At 35.3% G+C, this 23,558-nt stretch overlaps 1 protein-coding gene across 2 annotated transcripts in view; it reads left to right on the top strand.

The window, feature by feature from the left end:
- The window catches only part of LOC133531716 (fibroblast growth factor 22), a 245,416-nt gene that overhangs the window by 215,761 nt on the left and 6,097 nt on the right, over positions 1-23,558 (top strand). The window lies entirely within an intron of this gene.

Genomic DNA, 23,558 nt, shown 5'->3' on the forward strand with positions numbered 1-23,558 from the left:
AAACTTTATACTAGAAATTATAAGGATTAAATTCGAATGTTTTTATATTAAGTACTGTAACTAGAAACGTATTGTAGCAAATTTAATTTTACCAAAATTAAAACTGCATTATATTCTTTAATGCTTTGGGTTTAAGTGTGATTTTCGTATGTTGTTTTGTTCTGTATCTTATTGTTTCGTGGTGCTATGAAGTATTTTTTCATATCAATTGTAAGGGCTATTGTTAATTGAATTGTTTGACAAGTGATCTATTTAGTTCGATAGGTACTTGTTACTGTGGGTGGTACAATCGAACTAAGAAAGTACTATCGATATAGTTCTTGATGCTTTGGGAATAGGGTTATTTTTGCTTGATCTAATTGTAGGTATTTCTATTGTGTTTTTATAAACAGGGGTATTGTTACCCACTTTCTAAGTTTCTACTGATACATTTGTTAATACTCTATTATGATCTGAACCCCTAGTGTAAATGTATTCGATATCGTGACATGACGTACGCGTACGCGTTCGCGTTAAGTCTCATTTTGTATGGGATTTAGAAACAGCGCGCCAAGCGGGACTTTTTGGAAACTCAAAATCCCATACAAAATGAGACTTAACGCAAACGCGTACGTCAAGTTTCGCTATCGAATAAATTTACACCAGGGGTACTGCGTTTAAAACGTATAAATCATATAATAAATATCGTGGGCACTTATACACTATTCATATAAAAAATCGAATGTAACTGGGTCAAAATTCTATTCGTTTATTATTTCTGACCACTCTGTCAAGCTTGTATTGCTGCCTTATATCAAAAAAAAAACGAGTGCTATTACATGTCTTTATAGCTGTAGATTATATATTACTTGAGAAAATTTTAAAACGAAATATCATCCCATACAAAAAGCTACACTACGTCATATTTTTTTGGGGACAAAAACCAAGACAACGAAAATATTTTTGACCCAACTATCAGTCGGTTAACTTTGTTACCTCCTCGCGCTTAAGCTGCTGAACCGATTTAGATGAAATTTTGTGTGGAGATAGTTTGGAGCCCGGAGGACATAGAATAGTCAGTCATCATCATCATTTCACGAAGTCGCGAGCAAAAGATAGTTCTACATAAACCACTTTGCTAAGAGCATAAACAAGTTGTTTGTTTAACATGTTAATGCTATTGGTGCACTGAAATACAAATATCCTTTATTATACACCAAAAAGAACAACAACAATACAAACAGGAAAATGAGGAACAGTAGACAAAGGGCGCAACAATTCATTATTAAGTACACTTCTTAGAAAGTATTTTTCTAACCCAAAATATTGTTACTTTCCCTATATTACAATAACAGCCTTGTTTTTCTTGATTTTCTTCTTTTATGTAAAATAATTGACACCAGAGCCCCTAGTGTAAATTAATTTGATTTCGTGACGTGACGTACGCGTTTGCGTTAAGTCTCATTTAAGTAAGTAAGTAGTAAGGAAGTAAATATTCTTTATTGTACACCATACAGTTAAAAATAGACAGGAAATGAAAAAACACGTAAAAGTTAGGTAACAACAGGCGGTCTTATCGCTAAGAAGCGATCCCTTCCAGACAACCTCGAACGCCATCGAATATATTTACACTAGGGGTACAGAATTAGATAGAGCAAACCAAACAATGATATTTCTGCGTTATGGATAGGCACGGTCACGTCTGAAAATATCGATACGAAAAAAGTGTCAAAAATATGTATTCACGACTGTATTGTCCATATATTAAAGTAGTGTATACATGTTTTTGGCACATTTTTTTGTACCGATGTTTTCAGACGTGACTGTACAGTCACGGACTTTAATGGTTGAGGCATTTCAATTCAATTTCATTTTTTTTATTTCGTCATCACAGGTAAAAGTTAGGTGACAGTAAATTAATATAGAATTACATTTAGAGTACACTTTACATTGGACATTATACCGTTAGTATTAACATCCAAATTAGCTTGAACCTTAGGTGGATCAACAATTAAAGTCCGTGACCTATAAATCCTGTAGCAAAGTTACGAAGTTACTTTTTTATAATTTAGTTTAATGTCAAGAAAATTCACTTATTTCAATCACCAAGACAACAAAAAGTATGCAACAGTTATGGATTAAAAAGGAATTTTAATCACAACAATACAATACAAATCCTCTTTATTGCACACCTCAATACAGAAACAGTACAAATAATACAACACATAAAGAAGGGGTAAACAACAGGCGGTCTTATCGCTAAAAAGCACAACAACAAGCACAAGAACAAGAAATCAGGGGGCCTACCGCGAAAACCGAAATTCGCAAATTGCGGGGATCTTTCTCTTTTACTCTCATTAAGACGTAATTAGAGTGACAGAGAAAAATGCCCGCAATTGACGAATTACGATTTTCCCGGTAGCCGCCCAGGTTAGCTAAAATCATTCGGTTACGTTCACCAACATTTTCTTCTTCGTATAAAGTTTTACTGTAATAAGTTTTTAGCAGACATTTCATTTTTGGTACAAGCTTTTATCGCTGACTGTACTTTTCTTTCCACACTTTCATAATTCTAAAAACCCCAAACACAATTAGGTTACGTTGTTTTATCACAGAGTTCCTGTGGCCACCTCCTGTCTCCATCATCAGTTTATCTCGATGGTACCATAATATTGTATTGTCACCCGACTTACATATTGTATGCAAATTTTCAGCTTCATCGGAAACCGGGAAGTGGGTCAAATTTAATTAGCAAGGTTTGATTACAGACCGACACACAGACAACGGGACAGATGAAACTAAATAAAAGCTTGTAAAAATGCCTAAATCGCAAAATGCTGTCAATTTATTCTAGTAGTTACCAACTTGGTTTTGCTGGATCTGCCTAAAATACTTGTGTTAAACGGAATCATTCTTTTCCTTAACGTAATTAGTCCTAATACCCTGGCGCCAGAAATACTCCCCTAACAACCCCTGACCTTAACAACTCCAGACAACCCCGTCACTTAAGCGAATCCTCACAAATCAAAACAACTAAATATCACTTATGTCATACATACACGTCATAACCTCACATCTTATTAATTGAAAAACAACTCTAACGCTTCAGAAATAAAGTTCTTTATATACAAAAAAAATGTTCGTAAAAGTGATGTAACGGCCCAGACGTGCACGGTCGTAAGTGATAACTGACAGCGGTTTGCGTCATTTGTCTTCGTCAGCGGATTTTCATTTACACCCTCTGTGTGTAGCGAGCAGATTGGAAACAGTAAGGCAAGAAGTTCGTTTACTTAAAATGATTGTGTAGGTTAAATTGCCATAATGTCACAGACTGTACAGAAATGACACTTCCTACAAAACCGAAGTTTGACTACGATTCGGGGACGAATCATGCTCTCCCTTTCTAATGTATAGCACTATCCCTTTCGGCTATTTAGGGTTATCGAAATTCAAGTGATTATCTTATCTGTGGTCGTGCACGCATAGGGACGTCAAGTTGTGCCAAACCTAATAATTGCTCGGAGCAATCCTGAGCCGGACGGAGCGAATTTTATCCGAATAAAATTACTTAGATGAATAGGTATTTGACATTCATTTGGTTCGCATATTTGTCAATGAAGAAAATGCACGCCGTAACGCAAAGAACAACTTTTCGAGAAAATTGATGTAACGTTAATTCAATACTTTATACTATATCTTATCCAAATTAAATATTCTACCAAGGCGGAAAATTATTAATTTTCAATATTTACATATACCCCAACAACGCAATAGTCATAAAAACTATATATGACCGCTTGTTATGAATGTACGTACTATTAACGAAGAATGTTGTGCATAATATAATCTGCATAAACCCTATTTGAGTGAAAGTAGGTAGACTGTTTTAAAAAATACAGCGAATTTAAGTGTTTCATAAAAAACTCGTTTTTGCTCTATTTCGTTTATTTTATAAACTGGAGCTGCAAAAACTAATTACAGGACTAGATATATCTTATATCATTGTATGTGCAAAGTTTCGTTACAATCCAACAGGTAGTTTTAAAATGAGAACGAAACTCCGTTTGTATGGGAAGGTGAAACTCGGCGGGCTTGCTCACACGTAGTCCACACTTTTCTCCCTGGATATTGATATTATGGAGAATATATTTACACAATTTATTTCATATTAACTATAACTCTACCCCTTACTTTGACTTTTATCGATATTATTCTAAGAGTTAGGAGCGAAAAACAAAGCTCTACTCTTATAACAATAAAAAAATATAAAAAATATCAAACGAGCGGGCATAAATAACTGTGTTTAAATTACATCAAATTACTTTAACTAAAAAAAATTTCAATAATGTCCAGAGAGGAAAATGGGAACGTTTGTATGGAGAAGCGGTCGTCCCCTTTCATCTTAAGTACTCCTTCTAAGGCGACGGCCACACGTATGACAAATCATCGTACGCCTGCGCTAATGAATCGGGAGTCCATGATAGATGGTGTCACTCCACCCTTATCGGCTGTAGTGTAGCGCCTGCCTAATGGGATCACCCTGATAGTCTGTGGCCAGGGAACGAATAGTCTATTATTCGTTCACTCGATTTGAGCGCAGCTCTATTTAAGTAGCCCATTCACTATCCGACTGGCGGGATGCCAAATGTTTACCTGTCCGATTTGCTAAAGCAACTCATTAAACTTGCTAATCAATTAATTGGGCAGCAATTATCTACTTTTAATATGGATACTTTAAAAAGGTAATAAAAATTCTTTCAGTTCGTTTTTAAATTAGAAAAGTCCAAGAGGCGCGCAATAGGTATACAAGTTAAATATAACAAGTAGTTCTAATCTGATAATGTGCAATAAAGAGGATTTGTATTGTATTGTTCAATTAGGATGAGGTTAATAAATTAAAAGTTAGATTTTTTCTAAGAGATGTTAGAAATTTGGATAATGCATGGGTCGCTTTACGGCTGTACCGACGTTAAAAGTGTCCGCCCCGTTACGATTAGCGTTCGAAATTTGAATGTGTTTCATTTTTCATTATTTTTTTTCTCCTAGTTTAAAGATATAATTGTGATAAAATGACTTTAAGTGTCAAGTTAATCTACAAAGCAATTATGTAATAGCACTAAATGGTAACTTTTTGATATAGCTGTCACCATCAGCGATTAAACTTTAATTTCAAGGGTTTAGGAATATACAAAATATAGCGCTTTAGGTAAATCCCTATAGAAAAAATATTGTCACGTACTAAATAATCAAAAATATTATATTATATAATTTTAATAGCGTGTAAATATACCAATTAAATACCAAAATTAAAAACCAGTGTAAAAACAGTAAAAGTGAAAAGAAAAATTACTAAAATACACGCATGTTTACCCTAAATGTGCAAATTTGTACCGAAACAAATGTCTGTAATCCTTACACATGACAGTCGGAAGCATTTACTTAGTGCGGGGAAACAAAAACAACGTCATTAGCGGGTCGGGAGCGAAGGGTCCAAATTGAGTTATCGACAATCGATGAACCTTGTCACAGAACACATAGTTGGCAAACAGTACAATAAGCCCGTGAATTATTGGTAAAGTAATAGTACATTACTATAGAGGCCGGGAAACGTAGGGTTGCAAGCCAAGTAGCGTATATATATATATACGGCCGAGCGTAGCCAGATAGGGAGACGCAGCCGGCAAGCCCGTTTCTCGCCGAGATTGCAAACCTGCAATGAAATAAAAAAAATGTAGTCAATTTGTTTTATTCGTAGGTTTACACAGCTAAAAGCAAATTACGAATCTACTACTATTTGATGATTGAATGTCATGACATAATGTTATGTCATAATTTGACGTATAAAAACAATAGAAGGTTGCTTTACAGCCTAGGTATGTAAGGCTGTATAAAATTCATTTACATACCATCGTATAATTGACAGAAGCAGTTCGATTCGGGCAACCAATGTCACTTTGACGTTAGACATATCGTACATAGGTCTTATTGGGATCACAGTGGAATCGAAATAAACGTCAATTATGACATCTCGTTTAGTTATCGATCTTTTAAAGATCTTTCCAAGATCTTAAACGTGTGTATTATTCAAATCGGGCCGTAAGTCATGTCAACATGTCATTGCAAGTTTGAGAAAAGTATTTGTACAGAGCAGGGGTTCCCAATCTTTTTCAACATGCGGCGCAGTTACAAGTTTAGTATTTTGCAACGGCGCCCTTGTAAATTTAAAATCACGGTCGAAAAAGAGTGACACGACGCTATATTATTTACCGATGCGAGCGCTCAAATAGGTACCCGCGAATATTTGTGGTTTCGGATAATGATAGAACTCACGGCGCCCCTCTTTACTTTCTACGGCGCACCAGGGCGCCGCGGCGCACACTTTGGGAACCCCTGGTACAGAGATTTCATCCATAAACTTTTAATATAACTTGACTCGTGCATCTAGACAAAATGAGTATATTTTATTCATACTTTCCACATTAGAACTTTCGTGGCGTAATTGAGCGACAAGGAATTTTAAAAATAATTTAAATAAAAATAGGTCTGTAAAATATGTCTGCGTATTATAATAAAACCGGCCAAGAGCATGTCGGGCCACGCTCAGTGTAGGGTTCCGTAGTTACTCTTCCGTCACAATAAGCTAAACTGGAGCTTAAAGTATAGTAAATTGTTAACCAAGGGATGAAACGGTACCTTTCACCCGAGTTAAACAAATAGGCAAATTTGCATAATCAGTACCTAATTAAAGTAAGTCTTTTTACTATGAAGGGAAAACTTTTTGCGATAACTCAAAAACAGCTAAACTGATCATATCTGCTATAGTTTTCATTTAATGTCTTTCTTAAGCTCTAGTGGAAGTAGAAGAATTTTTTTCATATTTTTGGACCTATGGTTCAAAAGTTAGAGGGGGGGGGGACACATTTTTTTTTCTTTCGGAGCGATTATCTCCGAATATATTTACTTTATCAAAAAATATTTTTAAAAAACCCCTATTAGTTTTGAAAGACCTTTCCAACGATACCCTACACTCTAGGGTTGAAGCGAAAAGAAAAATTCACCCCCAATTTACGTGTAGGGGAGGTACCCTAAAAAAAAAAAATTTTAGATTTTATTGTACGACTTTGTCGGCTTTATTGATTTATATATCCATGCCAAATTTCAGCTTTCTAGCACTAACGACCACGGAGCAAAGCCTCGGACAGACAGACAGACAGACAGACAGACGGACATGGCAAAACTATAAGGGTTCCTAGTTGACTACGGAACCCTAAAAACGAGCCATTTTTAGAATAAGTTTAAGTATGTAATAATAGTTTTGATGAATTCGATATAAGAGCAGGCAGAGGTTTAAGTAGAAAGATTGTTTTGAACAAATTAAACCCATGTGGACATTCGTTTTTCCAAATTTTCTCAGTCATGTATAGGTGTCCTACGTCGTCCTTCAATTTAAGTGACGATGCATGAGTAACAAAATTAGAAAACGTTCGAACTTGTATCGTATAAGTACTTACAATTTTTTGCAAGATACCTATTGTTTGAAAAATCTCTCCGATTTTACAACCAAACATTTCTATTTGGAAACATTCCTGTGTGTTTCATAAAAATTCCTCTCACCCCGAGCAACCCTCTTGTAGTCGTGTGTCGACCCCGATGGAATGCGAGCTATCCTGCCAAGCTGTGGCATTCTACATTTCACCCCTTCGTCGAATCACTGATTTAATGGGATTCAACAGGCAATAGATGTACAGTTTATACAGTCAGCGTCAATAGTCGCTGATGAGCGCGTCAAAAGCATCTATCATTTACTAATAGCTTCACTAAAAGAGTTATCTCTCTTATATCTGTATTATGGTCAAACAATACGAGAGTGGAAAATACTTCTTCATTACACCACCTCGTAAAGGCTCTTTCTATTCTTCAAAAACTGATGAGAAAGTTGCATTTTATACCCAAGAATGTTGGTATTGTTTTTTTTTCGTTTGGCTTTTGTCGATGAACGATTGTCATCTTTGCTGGGCCCCTAGTAGTTTTGACGCTACCGGGGAACACACGATCATTTACATATCCACACACATATATAGACTGCTAAAATCATACTCTTTCCCGCAGTCGGGTAAAAACAAAAATTATTCGAAAGTATTAATGATCGTACCAAACGCAAATATTTCTTCTGACAGTTTTTACTTTAACATACTTTATATGTTTTTAAACATCTCGTAATAACGTTAATTGTTAAAGGAAAAAAAACAGAGAATTACTTAAAATACAAAGCAAAACTACTTTTTATTTCAATACAATTTAGAATTTAATTTTCAAATTGTCTGAATACCTGAATAAGTTACGCGCATACGCGCTTTGTCTCTGAGTATTCAAATTACAAGTCTAGACAAAAGCCGAATCAGAGGATTCAGAGGGCTCTGAGAATGGATTCCGGGAATACTTCGCAGGCTGCGTGAAATTATAATCGCTTTGACAAACTATGTGATTTAAATAAAATTCTATTATTGCATACCTCGCTTTCAGTTTTAAAACAAAATTTAGATTCTCCAAAGAAACTACAGCTCGCCGCATCCTTATCAATGGAATTCAAAAATAATCGATTAAAAACACTGGCTACTTGAACAAAGGACAAAATAGGTTCGACAATATAAAGCGATTTTAGATAGTGGTGGGAAAAGGATTAATAATACTGGCCACTACGACGGCGACAAAACAGAATTGCCTTGAATTAGGAAAAAAGAAAAAGTTTGGTCTTCAATTCGGACTAAAGGGTTTCGCCGCGCCACAGGCGCCGCTAAAACAGCCACAAAAAAGATACATATTGAGAACCTCGTTTTTTACAATCGGTCAAAAACGAATGGGACAAAAAAGTGTAAAAACGGCCTCCAAAATAGATATAATTTATACTTGAATTAACGATCGCATTGTGTGTTTTCGTTGTAATTTTTATTTACGATTGTTTACCCTATTTTATGTTTTAATATGGCTATATTTATGGTTGTTTGATTTTTAAATATTTAAGTTAGGGGTTGGTTAATTTATTGGTCTATTAACATTGACATTTTCATACTGTTGTATAAATTATATTTTGATTAAAGTGACGGTCGACCTGGTGGTCGGCCGTAGACGCGTGGATGGTAAATCGGTCGCGGAATTCATAAATTGCTTGCTACATGCCGCTTGTTCTTATTTCGCATCGTTAATTGGTCGAACGTTTGATAAAATCTGCTAACACGGGTCCAGGAAAATAACACCGTTTATAATTTAAGGATCACATATGGAATTAAATTAGATACGCATTTTTATTGGGATTAAAATACCTACATTTGAATTAAGTCAGCATTAAAATGAGACGTAAAAAAGAGAGGGGTTAATTAAGTTTGATTCCATTTTAACACGAACTGCCCAGCTTACGTATTAAAATTGAAGCACAGTAAACCTTTAAAATTATTCGTATATCCTAGATTGAAACGGTGACAACATTAAAAAGGACTAAAGAGACACAATAATATAAGCAGTTGTAACTTTATGATGGCCCTAGAAACCGTCCTGCACGAAACCATCAAATGGGTGAAATATAATAATCCAATACTTTATAAATAAATATGGATGCCATTACATTTTATCTCCTTTTTATTGCTGGTATTTGGAAGGACGAATTAAGCGACGACGGGTATGTAACTCGATATAGATTTATTAATTATTAAATAATGATATCGAATTTGAATATCGAATGGATGGGCTTACGATGGCATGTTTCGAAATTGTGGAGTCGCTACTGTCATTTTATAAAGTTTAAACTATGGAAGTTTAAACTTAAAAGTTTAAATTACCTACTGAAGTGGAAAGTAGAAGTTTACTTAAGTGCCACTATTATTGGTGTAGGTATCCTATACAATGTAGCAAGGTACACAGGATGATATACATGTAGGTAAGATACCTAGAATTAGAGCTAACGTGAGGTTCGAGTTATTTCTTGTGTCCTTTGAGACCATGGTTTTGGATTAAGGTTATTTATTTATCATTGACATGATACAAATTTCAGTTAATATTATACATATTCTTCGATACTTTTAATTAATATCATCATCTTGGGATCACTAATTAAGCTTTAATTTCTTCAATATTATATAATGTTTTATTTTTAATTTTAAGTTATGTTCAACACAATATTTTATTGTTATGAATGAATAAAGAATATTACTTTAGAATTTAAAAGTTTTGAGTGTTCACATAAAATTACAGATTTGAGGCAAACACTATAAAAATACTTTGATAATATTAAATAGATGCAACACAAAAACATTAAATGTCATGTGTCTCATTTCGTTTTATCTCAATTAAAAATTGTAAAACTATACGTCTATGAAACAACAATTATTATGTCCCCAGTGTAAATCCACTCATAGTGAACTCGCAACTAAGATTATTAAAAATAATAAACCGGCCAAGTGCGAGTCGGACTCGCGCACTGATTCACGGCTTTCGCAATTTTTCCTTTATCCGTGCTATAAGACGTTGCTTCGTACCAAATTTCAAGTCTGAGTTCACGGGAACCCTGTAGGTTTTGATTCCCTTGCGAGTGTCGAAAATTTGCGGAAATTTGCGGCATAATCGGCTGTATCTTTTGATTGCGCTGGCTTAGAAGTTTAATTTTTTCACAGCTCTAAGGGACAGTGGACCTGAGTATTTGATATAAATTTCAGCTTGATACCTCCACGCGATCCAGAGAAAAAGGGTCTTGACAGACAGACAGACAGACGGACGGACGGACAACAAAGTGATCCTATAAGAGTTCCGTTTTTTTCCTTTCGAGGTACGGAACCCTAAAAATACCAAAGAAAAAAAAAGTTAATTTTATTAACACAAAGACGTATCCTTATATTTTCTGTTCTTCAGCAACCTAATATTAGAGGCTTTAAATTCCCATAAACTTAGAACGTTAGTGACGACACTGACACCATATCGGTCGTAAACATTTTATCTCTTCATTTCCTTTTACACCTTTTGTTCTAGCATCGAAAAAACCTCTAAAACCACATATTCCCCCTTTCTATTCTACCTGTCACCAAAAAACTGGCCATAAAGTTTTAATAGGTATCACACGAAAATTGGTGATTTAAATTCGGAATCTGGAAAGAACAAAATCAAAGCTCATTTCAAACTAAAACACGTCAATGAATTATTCAATAGTTTCGCTCATACTTAACTAACATACTGCGACGACGTGCAAAAACGTTAAAAATATTGAACAAAACCTATCATTCAATATAGAATAGCGAACGAATAAATATTAGTTTTAAAACTTAATGGCCGTTAAAATGCTTAATTCTAGGCTAGTATCATAACTCAGCTTATATAAACAGTATTAAAAAAACATGGATTTGATCGTTTTCACATCGTTAGTCTTTGACTCGAGGCGCCGCTTTTGCATAAATTAACACCGGATTCACAGACGACAGCTCTAGCTCAAACATCTGAAACCACAATCGGGCCGATTATCGAGAGCTTTGACGGAATCCCATCAAAATACTTGGAAGTGGTGCAGTTTGATCACATCCTTTTTTACTGAATATTTGGTTTCTCGGAAATAAAATTGGACCTTCGCCTTCGCAGCCCTACGCGCGCCAAACGTCATTCATTGTTTTTTTTTTCACGTTTAGGAAGCAAACTGCCAGAGACATTTTTTGTTATTTTTTAACCTGTAGATACAAAATGCTTGTTGTAAAGCGGAGTGCTATGCTAGAGTCCATTAAAAAAAAAGCGTTATAAAAGTGTGAAATGAAATTGATTACATGTAGGTATTTTTAATTTTTTAATTACACAATGATTAACATTTAGGCCGCGGTATATAAATACATATAGTCGTTTAATTATTTGAAACTTTTAAACACTTGGGCGGTAATTTAGCGACGATTACAAAAACATTACCCGCCTTCTGACGCAGTTGGATAAAAAAGAAATAACTTTTCAATTTCGTTGCACCAATTCACAGACAATCGTCTAATACAAGAGTCTTCAAACAAATGAGGACGAACCGTTTCTCTATGGGCATATTTTTCACCATACAACTAATTCTGAAGTCGGTAAATCTGTCACGGCTCGGGAACAGTAATTGACATATTTATTACAGAATAAATAACCTACGAAGAGCGTAAATTAGAGTTCAAAGCTTAGAAAGCTTAGCATTTACTTACTAGATACGCTCTCCCTAATCTAATACATGTAAAATATTTACCTCCTGCGTATATTTTGTTGACTTTGAAAGCTATTTCGTTTTAAATGCGAATAATCTGATCGTGATTATGGGGATTTCTATGCTACAATGTAATGTTACTGTCATTTAAAGGTTGATTTGATACTGTTTTAATAGATCGGTTTAAACTTTGATAGTAGATGTTTGAGGAGATTATCAATCCGGCAGTGTTTTTTATGCTGCAATTTTACTAGGTTACTGATCCTTCAGCAGCCATAGAGCATATTCATCCTTTAAAAAAAGAATCATGTTCGTGTAAAAACTCTTTGGTTTTTCAACAAATTTGAAAATAAATTGTAATACTCTTGTCTTTTCTATAAAATTTGGCACGCTGAGCGTTCAAAATTGGGTCAGTATCAGTATCTTAACAATCTATTTCTTAGAAGTGGACTACTACGTCAAATTAGTTTGTAAATTGGAACGGAGCAGTTAAGTGTTAAGTGTCGATTGTTACGACTAGTGTTGAAAATACATTTTTTTATTAGCTTATAAGTGTCCCAGTGTAGGGCAAAGACCTCCCCTTTATCCCGCCATTTGGCCCTATACAATATACAGTTTATCGAGCCATTTCCGTCAGTAGAAAAAAGCGGCAAATTTAAAAAATGTAGGTCGCGCCTTTTTCTACCGACAAACTTGTTTGACCGACTATAGTAATTTGTATTTATATAGTCGGTTGTTTTAAGTGTTTAAGTGTCTGTGTGTGTCTGATTGCCGCTTGTCAAACATGTTCCCAAACGCCCTTATTTTCCCTACACTAGGATGTTTCCATTAAATCCCATCAAGGACCTTGTAACCAACTTTATACCGCCATCTTAGAGACAGTAAAATTTAATTCCATCATTCCGAGTCCTCAACAAGGACAACCGATCGGCTAATATCGATTGTCCTTTCCATAAAGATGGACCGATAACGCTAGAGATCTATCGATAATCGATATTTGACCCGGGAGGTTGGCACGATTGAAAATTGTATAGGATGCAAACTATAACGCATTTGATACTTGTACATTGTTTTAATAATATTACATGATTTTATTGATAATGTGTAGACCAAAACATAACTTACATAATTATGTAAAACGGTATTACAAAGTTCCAATTTACATTTATTGAAATATAAGTAAATAAAATGAAAACAAACGAAGATAACTTAGAGGTGGCGCAAATGACGATCGTCAATTGTGATACCGCTAAGTAATAATCCTTTGCGTCTTATTTTCTATGCTTTTGCAACTGTCAACTGTTTTAATGCGCTATAATTATTATATATTAATTTGACGACCAGTTTGGCCTAGTGGATAGTGACCCTGCCTACGAAGCCGATGGTCCCGGGTTCAAATCCTGGTAAGGGCATTTATTCGTGTGATGAGCATGGATATTTGTTCCTGAGTCATGGGTGTTTTCTATGTATTTAAGTATTTATAAATATTTATATATTATATATATCGTTGTCTAAGTACCCTCAACACAAGCCTTTATTGAGCTTACTGTGGGACTTACTTAGTCAATTTGTGTAATAATGTCCTATGATATTTATTTATTTTATTTAATTATCTATTAATTTGTTGCTATTCTCTACAAATGAATTCGAAAGTTTTAATTATATTCAGGCGACACTGGGTTTTCTAAGCGGTTCCAGATGCAAGCGACTTTCAGTTTGAGCTTGCTTATTCAAGTACCAAGTTTTCTAGTCCTGTAGTTTGTTTTGCATGTTCTAAGAAATTGGTTAGAAAGTAGAATGCACATGTATCATTACGACGGGCACCTAAATGCATCGCCGTTGCTATGATAATGTTGGTACCCTGTAGTGACAAGCTGGGCGCTCCTTTAATGTAGTAGTATGATAGCTCGTGTATTTCTGTATTGCGATTTAATTTTACTGTTTAATTGACTTCTCTTTTGAATCGGTGTAGCTAGATGACATTTGAATCGCATCGCTAAAAGCACAGATAAGCATTTTTAGAGTAATAAAACATTAGCTATATAATTATATTATTTAAACTAGTTACCTCAGTCGGTTGGTAAAAAAGTTGCGCGGTATTTTTCTTGTAGAAGGTAGCTGAGTTTTGGGTTAGGTTACAAACTAGCATATGAGTAATGCAGCCAAGCCCTCAACCAGTTTGGAGCAGACAATAATAATTTCTTGCATACCGCCTCAGTTGGATATACTCGTAGTATGTAGAGACTTAGATTTTTATATGTTAAGTTAAATATCAAATTGCAAACGTGTTCTGTAGGTATAAGTATATTATTCCAATAGTTGGAGTCGTCAGATAGACTCATTTATAACGATTTGTCACAAATTTCACTTTAATGTTTAAATATACGTATTTGTAATAAATAACTTTTTTTGTTGAAATGTTTAAAGATTTTTTTTCACGGTATAGTTTTCCCGAAAAATTGTCTGGCGAATTGACCTGTATCAACCCTTAAAATCTGTAATAAAAATTATAGTTTATACAAACTTGTCGATGGCGCTAGTAGTATAACGACGAAACTATAAGTATATCCATCAAAAACGCTAAATCACAGCATTCGATATCTATCGTAGTATCGATATCTCAACCGTTTAATTACCACCCCTATCGACTCACACGACCGGGCAGTCAAATTGGTTCAGTTTAACCGATAAGATAAGTGGCCAACTTTATTGACTAATATATTATGACACTTCACAGCTCCTACTGCGAGTGGTTGTGTTGTTTTCCAAAACTAGTCGGTAATTTGGTTTTGTCACAACTTATTAGCCATCTCTTATTTTCTTATTTTAAAGAAAAAATATGTTCGTATGATATATCGACACTAACTTCTCTCGAGGACGTTTTGCTTTGAACTCAGAAATAATTTACAAGCACGTTCAAGGTTTTGACGTTCAATTTCTTTATTGTATCAGCAAAACTCATTTAAGTCATTTCACCAAAAACGAAAACATAAATTTTCATTATGTTCACAGAGAAGACTCCAGTTTTCCCGAACGTTTTTGACCCATTTGGCCCATAAATAAATAAGAAAACAGCCAAGTAACCTGCCCTAGTAACGCCACATTCCTAAGAAATAGAATTAATCTCTTTATTAAAACAGAGTAACAATGAACAGTTAACCCTAACCGCATCTAAAAGCAAACCTATGTTCTCCGCATGTCGCCATTACCATGACAATAACCCAATTTGGAAGTCTACAATTACCGAGCCCCAATTACCCAGTCTACAATTAGCGACGGACAGTTATAAGTACGTATTAACTCCTACAATTATTATAAGAAATTAATTTCGCTCGCGGTCTATGTTAACGTAGGGTTGGCGATCAAGAAAATTGGTAATTAATGTAAATCGATATTTTAGATCGAGTTTGGTGGACATGTTGCTAGGTTAGACCAAAATGTTAACGGAATGGTGGCCGCTTTCGGATGAAACAGGCGCCTGGCGTCCGATGGACTCGTTGGGTGGATGAAATTCGAAAGGTTGCGGATCACTTAAACTTCTGGCTGAGATTAGCTCAGGAGTGGCCAATAAAGGGCTGATATGATGATGAATTTAAATTCGCTTTTACTAATTAATTGTTTGCCAAGTGTTTAATTTAAACTGTGAAATTTCCTTCTAGTTTATAGCCATGTCCCTTTTATTAATTTGAACAACCAACAAAACATTAGTGTACGTAAATGCTACTTACTATTATTAAGTTCCTATAACTTGAGTTTATATAATATATTAAATAATATTTCATTCCCTGCGTGGTGCACAATAAAGGATTTATCTCGGTATCGGAAATAGAAGTAAAAATACAACACAACATTAAAGTGGCATACGATAAAAGAGACATAGACCTTTAGTTTAATGTTCCAACCGGACAAGTGCATAAAGATCCAGCTGACAGACGAACAGACATAAACTAGCGAATACCAAGTTTGTAACAAAACAAACTACCGTGCGATGTTCCGAGTCGCAGCCCTGCGTGCGATTATTAAATCGCAAGACGCAACTAATACACCCCGCGGCTCTCCGCGGGTGGTACCTTCCGTATGACGTACCGCGTATAAATACTACCACCTATATAAATACTACTGACGTACTATTGGCCCGACGCCGTTGCTCAACCTACCACTTCCTTGACACCCTAAGCCTGCTAAACCTCGTATCTTGACACACTTTGTTTTTAGAAAATGGAACATGAATAGTCAAGGTTTAAGGTTCACATTTGGATAAAGATGTTGAATGACATACATGCATATTGAAACGATTTGTAGTGTTATTGTAAGGAAGATTATTTGAAGCTTATGTCAAGTGTAAGGTTTGTGGCATAGGTCAGGTTTAAGTATTGCATGGGAGTTAATAGGCTACTTTCTAGTCATTATTGTCACTATTGTTATCTTAAAATTATATGCGTATATGACAATTCAATTGTAAAAGACTGTTATCGATATAAAAGATCTATAAGTAGATACTTACTTACTGCGTGGAAATTAACTTGTCTCGATTGATAGTTTAAACGAATATTAAATGTAGGTAGTTTCTACCTTTCTGTTTAACGCTTTCATAATATTTAGCTACCTACCTACATACCTAGTCTACCTACGTAGTCGACCAAACATCGAACTCTTAGAATATTAACCATTTCAAAACTGTCACATGTTTTCTCATTTCCAACATTCAATCCTATCTTTTTGCAAGTATGTTTTTTTTTTAATTTATTTAGGTAAACAAACACTAATTCTTTAATCACAAATATCCGGATGCAGCAACAACATGAAATGGGACTTTGAAACGGGTCCAGTCCTAATTAGGATACCAACGTAGCTATTTCCATTGAAAACTAACGGCGATCCCAAATAACCCACTCCCATACGTACAAACCTTTGGACCAAACCCGTCACAACGCATGCATAATTCATACCCCATTCTAGGCCAATCTTGTAGAGCTAATTGTTAATCGACCAATCCCGTCCACGGAACTTCCTATAGGACAACCCGGCACCGCGGTCATAAATCTATCTGGTTATTTCTACCCACCAAACAACAATCATATCGAATTTAATGCCCTTCAATTGCCCATGTCCGCGACATAAGACAATTTAAGAGACATTAGCACCCGACGGCGATCGCTTATACATATTTATGAATAAACAGCCAATCTGTTTAGGACCTAGAACAGGCTGGGTGGCGAGGAATTTTGCATGGAACGCTCTGATGAGCTTTTATGTTGGGGCGGGGCGATTAGAATGAATGGATGTCGTTAATTTAGAACTTGGTGCCGACATGGTAATAGTAAGTGCCCTCAAACGTGCTTTTCAGTGCTGGGCCTCAACGTAGTACTTTCAATTTGCACTCACTCTGTAGTGGAACTACGGTCGATTTTTTATTGCCTGTCACGTTCTAACAAGTATGTAAGTGCGAAAGTGACATGCATAGTGACTGGTGATAAAAACGCAACCACCTGCTGCCACCGCTAATTGTAACTCGAAATGATTAATTATACTTCGTATCCAAATCCAAGACAACAAATATAATTTACTAGCAGCAGTACACGTTATCGTGCAGTCCAAGTCACACATTTTAGAGATTATAGTATTTAAAAAACAAGTTCGCGCTGTCCCTCTCACTCGCTACGCTGCGTTCCTGCTTCGACATCGCTCCTCCAGTACTCATTACATGTTTTTGTGTTAGTCCGAGTCACACGTATTTTCGCCAAAATAGTGTTCCTCTAAATATGTGTACCTAATTGTGTTTCGATTAATGTTTATTGTGCGCTGAATAAGAAGTATAGAATCAAAACATTATTTGAACTGCCGACCGCCGTACCCTCGAACGAAAAATTGATGTTTATTCAGCTCGGCAAGTCTAGTCTCGTTTGCCATACTTACATGGCAGTTAAACTTTCAATTTGAAATTGTAGGTATATTCGTTTAGCGTAATAAACTTATTACCTAAGAAATCAAGTAAGTAATTTTTACGTTCATACGAAATCACTTACTACAACTACCTTCTTTTTTGAATAAATAAATTACGGAAAAAATAAGTATGGGGCTACAAATAGATTACAATTTGAACTTTAAATAATTGTAATACGTACTATTATAGTATTATTTACTAATATAATATTATTTAGATTTCATTTTATGATTGCATAAAATGCAATGTTCACTCACAATTTTTTTTTTACGAGATGCTTTCGCGTACAGATTTAAATATACAAACCATATCTGAATAAAGTTAATATATACTAGGTAATCGTTTCACGAAAGCGGCTTTTACCATGTCCGATCTACCCTACCATACAATAAAACAGATAACAATGGTAATCCTTGCCGATTGGTAATAAGTGCCTATGAATGATAACAAAACGCGCATACACAGTACCAACAAGTTTAATGAGCGTCTTATGAGGATACCTATAGGTATAAATATACAGGAGTAATGTCAATCAATACACAATCTATAAGACATTGGAAGACTATTTAGTCTGACTGACAGTTTAAAGTGTTTAATGCCATTAATCGACGTATACAAACGGGACGTGCTATGCGTGCTCCGATACCGTGCGCCCCATGCCCCATATGAGGGCCATAGTGAATCTATCGTATGGATCATGACGGATTAGGTAGTAGGCTTTAATCGGACATCGCGGTATCGTCGAGTCTTGGGTCCAATCGATGTGGTCGCCTCCTAAATTTGATCATCAGTTAGTTACCCGCTTTGTTATTATTAGACAGCTTTGATTAACATAATATAATATAATTTTAAAATGAAATATATTATGGAAAGATATACTTGATTCGTGTAATATTGTGGACTCCGTCTAATAATAATTCTCCTTTCCGTGAGTACTTAGAAGCTTAGGTTTACTGTGCAACAAGATATTCATCAAACAGAAAATCGGTATTAACTGTGTTGATTAAAGTTTTAATGTAATTTTATAATGCACATTAATTAATAGTTCAAAATTAAAACACATATTAAATAAATATTTTCTTATAAATGAGATGTCGACATGGTACTATATTTGCCCCACTTTAATAGTGAAGAGGCTATCATTACTCCACAATCATTGTGTCGAGGGCTCCGCTTTCACAGCGTCGAGGTTATATTTGCCCCACTTTAATAGTGAAGAGGCTATCATTACTCCACAACCATTGTGTCGAGGGCTCCGCTTTCACAGTGTCGAAGCTATATTTGCCCCACTTTAATAGTGATGAGGCTATCATTACTCCACAATCATTGTGTCGAGGGCTCCGCTTTAACAGCGTTGAAGCTATATTTGCCCCACTTTAATAGTGATGAGGCTATCATTACTCCACAATCATTGTGTCGAGGGCTCCGCTTTAACAGCGTCGAAGCTATATTTGCCCCACTTTAATAGTGATGAGGCTATCATTACTCCACAACCATTGTGTCGAGAGCTCCGCTTTAACAGCGTCGAAGCTATATTTGCCCCACTTTAATAGTGAAGAGGCTATCATTTCTCCACAATCATTGTGTCGAGGGCTCCGCTTTAACAGCGTTGAAGCTATATTTGCCCCACTTTAATAGTGATGAGGCTATCATTACTCCACAACCATTGTGTCGAGGGCTCCGCTTTAACAGCGTCGAAGCTATATTTGCCCCACTTTAATAGTGATGAGGCTATCATTACTCCACAATCACTGTGTCGAGGGCTCCGCTTTAACAGCGTTGAAGCTATATTTGCCCCACTTTAATAGTGATGAGGCTATCATTACTCCACAACCATTGTGTCGAGTGCTCCGCTTTCACAGCGTCGAAGCTATATTTGCCCCACTTTAATAGTGAAGAGGCTATCATTACTCCACAATCATTGTGTCGAGGGCTCCGCTTTAACAGCGTCGAAGCTATATTTGCCCCACTTTAATAGTGATGAGGCTATCATTACTCCACAGTCATTGTGTCGAGGGCTCCGCTTTCACAGCGTTGAAGCCATATTTGCCCCACTTTAATAGTGAAGAGGCTATCATTACTCCACAATATTGTGTCGAGGGCTCCGCTTTCACAGCGTCGAGGCTATATGTACCCCACTTTAATAGTGAGGAGGCTATCATTACTCCACAATCATTGTGTCGAGGGCTCTGCTGTCGTAGTGTTGAGGCTAAGTTTGCCCCACGTCATAGTGAAGATGCTATCATTATTCCACAATAATTGTGTCAAGGGGTCCGCTGTCGCAGCTGTCGCAGTGACGAAGATATATGCCGCACTTTAAGTTATATGTACTATACAATTCCACAATAATCGTATCGAGGCCTCCATTTCCGCAGCGTCGAGGCTATATGTGCTTCATTTTAAGTGTCGAGGTTATAATGCTTCGGTCATTTGGTTCTTCGGTTGCTTTGCTCCTTTTGGTCGCTTCGCTCTTCGGTCGCTTCGTACTTCGGTCGCTACGCTCTTCGGTCACTTCGCTCTTCGGTCTACAGTCGGTCATTATACATATCTCAAAATATCATTTTCGTCAAAGATATATAACGTTGCTCTACTATAACAGTGTTGATGCCAATGTAATGATTGAAGACTTTAATAGTATTGGAAGTAACTTTACGCATGTAAATATAAGGGACTAAAGAGCAAAAATATTTAAGGTTGAGCTAAAGTTTACAGGACTTGTAAAAATAATGAAATATAAAGGAGGTTCTTGTTACGCTGAGGTAATTTAATAGGTGTTAATGCGGCCTAAAATACCTTAAACAAAATGTACGCAATGTCATTGCCCTTACAGACAAAGAAATGCTGTATGTAAACAACATATAGGAAAAAATATATCTGTAAACCCTTTAACCCAAATTTATGATTCGTACTCATATCACGCTGTTATATACTCCTAATAACTTCAAACGTCAGCTTTGATATGCTGTCAAGAATATACCATATCAACGAGCCTAATGTAATAAATCCGGTACAATTTACTTACGGATTCTCAGCTCCAAACTTCAGGGGAACATCGCCGCATCAAACAAGAGGTGAACCGCCGTTGATGCACTATCCCGCGACGCGAAATAAGTGCTGTAAATTGTGCAACCATGCAACTAGAGTTATGCTGCCACGTGTTGCAGTCGCTTGCGCTAAGTAGCTAGATTAATAATCGCAATAAAGGGTTGAAATCCTTTAACAATAACATTATTATTGTCTGAAATGTAAATGCTCGGGTTGTCATATTGTCTTGCTGTAAAAGAAAGCTTAAATAGTTTTCATTTTTCGTCGCAATGCACACTGTACAGTTTTATTGTAGGTAACGTTAAAAAATGTTACTCCTTAAAATGAAGTACAAGTTACAAGTCATGCCAGATATTTTGTTCACAAATATATCATAACTCAACACATAATCTACCTAAGTTCCTTGCCACTTGTTAGCGTAGTAGCCATCATCGTTCAGATACGCATAAGCAGATGAGATTAGCTATTTAGTTATAAATAATATCATATTACTATTTCTTGATCTGTGGTAATAACTAAAATTAGTCCATCTATATTTTCAAAGTGATAAGTTTCAAATACTTAATACCTACAGGATACTCTACTAGTAATTGTCCAGACTTAGTTTTAAAGTACTTACATATAGCCTTGATATTTATGGTAGCTTTACAATGAAGAAAATTCTCCTTTATCTACCTCACTCAAAGGCTATTTACCGAGGAAAGTATTGATTGCTGTATTCAAAATTAACTTTAAAGTGTCGTAACATAAAATTAGATTATATTTTAGGGTCAGTAACGCGCATGTAATATACCTCTGCAGTAGCGGGCATTCATAGGCTACGGTGATTGTTTACCATCAGGCAGGCCGTATGCTTGTTTGTCTCCGTTGTAATTACATCCAGAGAATGGTTGGTAAATTCTAAATTATACAAAATGGTTTGTTTATATGGTTACAGACAGAATATGCCCATCTAAAACTTATTTAGAGCCAACTAAAGCTTGAAAACACATTTACACTTAATGGCGTCCTGGCTTGTAAATGACATAAAAATAGTTGTACCTTGTGAATATTAAGATATATATACAACTTCATCAATATACTACAGTGAAATCAAAGAAAGTTTTATACTTTTTTAATATTAACGAAATGAAATACCAAGAGCAATTTCACTCCTTAATTTTATTATGCTATACATACACTTTACATTTATACTATGTGGATACATAAATGATTATTTAAATTGGATATAAATTAATAACTTCTAGGTGGTACGTTGTTCTCTTTAGTCAAAATCAATAATATCAGTATGTTCGTAACATACTGATTTGATATTGATATTTTATTTTATTTTCGCATTCAGGATTTGAATTTAAATACAAAGCTCTGAACATCTGCTAGTAAATTATATTTGTTGTCTTGGATTTGGATACGAAGTATAATTAATAATCAAACGAACTTACCAGTGAAGTTTGATTACAATTATGCGAGTATCCAAATCCAAGACAACAAAGACCCGCCCCCCCACCCCCAAAAATGAAAATAAAATAGTCTCTGTTAATAACACAAAAATAACTCTGAAATAATGAGTACTGGAGGAGCGATGTCGAAGCAGGAACGCAGCGTAGCGAGTGAGAGGGACAGCGCGAACTTGTTTTTTAAATACTATAATCTCTAAAATGTGTGACTTGGACTGCACGATAACGTGTACTGCTGCTAGTAAATTATATTTGTTGTCTTGGATTTGGATACTCGCATAATTGTAATCAAACTTCACTGGTAAGTTCGTTTGATTATTAATTATTTATTATATTTGAATAATGATGATGAAATGGATATTCCAATGCATGTATTTCCTTTGTTGTTTTTATTATATTTGTTTGACATTTAGAATTTATTCTAGAAACAATCTAGACTAGTATTTTTTATACATTTTTTTTTTGTATGACTATATTTTGTGAAATTTTTAGTATTAAATTTGATCTATGAATTATATTTATTAGTATTATATGGAATAATATTTACAACATCAATAAATTGCTCTGATAATTAGATTAAGATAATTATATGTAATACTGTCTTACTATTCATAAGTGCTTGTTGCTAGGCCTACATGAATAAAGTATATTTGAATTGAATTGAATTGCTGGATGTTGTGAAAAGGGAACAACATCCTTCAGCAACTTACTAGGTTATACTTTCCACAATGAAATCCTGGAGTCAATGCTGTTTCTGAAATTATAATCACACCAACCATCATCATGTCACAAGAAGGTTGAACCCGAATAGAGGCATCAAATGTAGAGATTTATAAATATTTGGAAAAGTTATCCAGGGTAGCAAATACCTTTATCGCGTTGTTTTATCCGATACTGACTGTACACAATAAGTATTTTCTCTCAACTTGTTATCGTA

This window comes from Cydia pomonella, chromosome 2, assembly GCF_033807575.1.
Source record: "Cydia pomonella isolate Wapato2018A chromosome 2, ilCydPomo1, whole genome shotgun sequence".
NCBI lineage: Eukaryota > Metazoa > Arthropoda > Insecta > Lepidoptera > Tortricidae > Cydia > Cydia pomonella.